The sequence below is a fragment of the Mus pahari genome, chromosome 11 (genome assembly GCF_900095145.1).
Source record: "Mus pahari chromosome 11, PAHARI_EIJ_v1.1, whole genome shotgun sequence".
Taxonomy (NCBI): domain Eukaryota; kingdom Metazoa; phylum Chordata; class Mammalia; order Rodentia; family Muridae; genus Mus; species Mus pahari.
In genome coordinates, this window is record NC_034600.1 from 19,522,448 (window position 1) to 19,525,781 (window position 3,334).

Sequence of the window (3,334 nt, forward strand, 5' to 3'; positions counted from 1 at the left end):
TTGTCAAAGATCAAGTAACCATAGGTGTGTGGGTTCATTTCTGGGTCCTCAATTCTGTTCCATTGATCTATGTGTCTGTCAATGTAATAGCACCATGCAATTTTTTTAAATCACAATTGCCATGTAGCAAAGCTTGAGGTCATGCATGATAATTCCCCCAGAGTTTCTTTTATTGTTGAGAATAGTTTTTGCTATCCTAGGTTTTTTATTATTGCAGATGAATTTGCAAATTTCTCTTTCTAATTCAGTGAAGAATTGAGTTGGATTTTGATGGGAATTGCATTGAATATGTAGATTGCTTTTGACAGGACAGCCATTATTACTATTTTAATCCTGCCAATCCATGAGTATGGGAGATCTTTCCATCTTTTGAGACCTTCTTCAGTTTCTTTCTTCAGAGACTTGAAGTTCTTCTCATACAGATTTTTCACTTCCTTAGCATCACACCAAGGTATTTTATATTTTTCTGACTATTGTGAAGGGTGTTGTTTCCCTAATTTCTTTCTCATCTTGTTTATCCTTTGTGTAGAGAAAAGCCACAGATTTGTTTGAGTTAATTTTATATCCAGTTACTGCAATGAAACTGTTTATCAGGTTTAGGAGTTCTCTGGTAGAATTTTTAAGGTCACTTATATATACTATCATATCATCTGCAAATAGTGATATTTTGACTTCTTCTTTCAAATGTGTATCCCCTTGATCTCCTTTTGTTGTCGAATTGTTCTGGATAGAACTTCAAGTACAATATTGAATAGGAAGGGAGAAAGTGGCCAGCATTGTCTAGTCCCTGATTTGAATGGGGTTGGTTCCAGTTTCTCTCCATTTACTTTGGTGTTTTCTACTAGTATGATGCACATTGCTTTTATTATGTTTAGGTATGGACCTTGAATTCCTGATCTCTCCAAGACTTTTATCATAAAGGAGTGTTTGATATTTTCAAATGCTTTCTCAACATCTATAGAGATGATCATGTCATTTTTGTCATTGAGTTTGTTCATACAGTGGATTATATTGATGGATTTCTGTATATTAAACCATCCTTGCATCCATGGGATGAAGCCTACTTGGTCATGATGGAAGATTATTTTGATGCCTTCTTGGATTCAGTTTGTGAGGATTTTATTGAGTATTTTTGCACCGATATTCATAAGGGAAATTGGTCTGAAGTTCTCTTTCTTTGTTGGATCTTTGTGTGGTTTAGGTATCAGAGTAATTGTGACTTCATAGAACGAATTAGGTAGAGTACCTTCTTTTTCTATTTTGTGGAATAGTTTGAGGAGAGTTGGAATTATGTCTTCTTTGAAGGTCTGATAGAACTCTGAACTAAACCCATCTGGTCCTGGGCCTTTTTTGGTTGGGAGACTATTAATGACTGCTTCTATATCCTTAGGGGAAATGGGACTGTTAAGATCATTAATGTGATCCTGATTTAATTTTGGTATCTGGTATCTGTTTAGGAAGTTGTCCATTTATTCCAGATTTTCCAATTTTGTTGAGTATAGCATTTTATAGTAGGATCTGATGATGTTATGGATTTACTCAGGATCCGTTAACATGTCTCCTTTTTCATTTCTTATTTTGTTAATTAGGATACTGTCCCTGTGCCCTCTAGTTAGTCTGGCTACGGGTTTATCTATTTTGTTGATTTTTCTCAAAGAACCAGCGCCTGGTTTGGTTGATTCTTTGAATAGTTCTTTTTGTTTCCACTTGGTTGATTTCTGCCCTAAGTTTGATTATTTCCTGCCGTCTACTGCTCTTGGGTGAATTTGCTTCCTTTTGTTCTAGAGCTCCTAGGTGTGCTGTCAACCGTCAGACTGCTAGTGTATTCTCTCTATATATTTCTTTCTTTCTTTCTTTCTTTCTTTCTTTCTTTCTTTCTTTCTTTCTTTTTTTTTTCTTTTGCTGAGATTTCCTCGTAGGACTGGTTTCATTGTGTCCTATTAGTTTGGGTGTGTTTTGGCTTCATTTTCATTAAACTCTAAATAGTCTTTAATTTCTTTCTTTATTTCTTCCTTGTCTGTGTGTTCCTGCCTGAGAGTTTTTGTCTGTAGCCACACTTGAACCAGGTTCATCCTGGAATGTGAGCTGGGGAATGAAAAAGACTGTGGGAGAAATAACCAGGCTTTGACAAGAAATCCTGCTCAAAGCCCAAGGTTTAATGAAGTAGGGGGTTTATATTCCATGAGAAAAACACTTCCCCCAACCCCAATCTTCAGGCTGCAGTTCAGGAGCCAACAGGTAAGCAGGGTCTTCAGGAGATGCTGTCTCTGTAGAATCTAGGCACCTAGCAGCAGGGAGTAGTGTCTGCCCCAGAGGCTATTGTTCAGCAGGACAGTGGCAGGCATAAACAAGTTACCAGCCTGGCAGGAAATCACCCAGGTGGTGTGGAACAGTGGCCTCAGAGGTCTGGGAGGCTCCAACATCGCCTCCCTTCATATTTGGTAAAAAATTAGCTGGACTGGCACAAAATATATTTGTGCTCTTTCGTCCTGACTGGGAATTAAGGTGGTTGGTGGCCATGCCTGACTTAGGTCTCAGATTTTCCCGAACATATTCAATTCTGTCTAGGAGTGTATATGCAGCTTGTTTGTGAATATTTTGAACAAACATGGCTCTGTGGAATATTATCAATAAACCATGACCTCTTGGCACATAACTTTGTCTTAGGATGATATAGTTCTGAAATGTGGTTGCCTGCCCTAGACTGATGGGCCTCATAGCACACCTATTCCTGAATTCAGACCAAGGCCACAATATAAATTCAATATTTCTTTCATATCAAAGAATTTTTCTGCCACTGTCCTTTCTGGAGGAAAAGCTGAACTCTGGCCACAGAAGGCTGTAGGGTATAAACTGACCTGCTCAAGACACAAAGCCAAAACAGTTGTAAAGCAAGAGATAAAGGATTCTTTGGGGAAGGCCAGGTACTCTATTCAGTTGCAAATTAGCAACCATCAGGTTCAGACAATAGCTTCCAGGTGTGGGGGAAGCTACTTTGAGTATCACAGAACTGCTTGTGAATTCTCTGCAAAAGTAGGCTGAGCTCCAGAATAACTCTGCTAGTTAATAAAGACTTTTCGCTCTCTTCATAGGAATATTGGAATTGTTACTAGACCAGTCCAAAATTGAATTTAGAGTACCTGGTCACATTGAAGGAAAGAGAAAAAATCATTAAAACTCCACTATGACTGATCATTTTAAGTCAGATTTCACAGTCTCTAATGTTCTTTATTCCAAAAGTTAAAAGCTTGAAGCAAGGCAGCTTAGCTTGTCCAATATGGGACAAAGGCAAGCAAGCAATGGAGGGTCAAAAACATAATCCCAAATCAGCTTT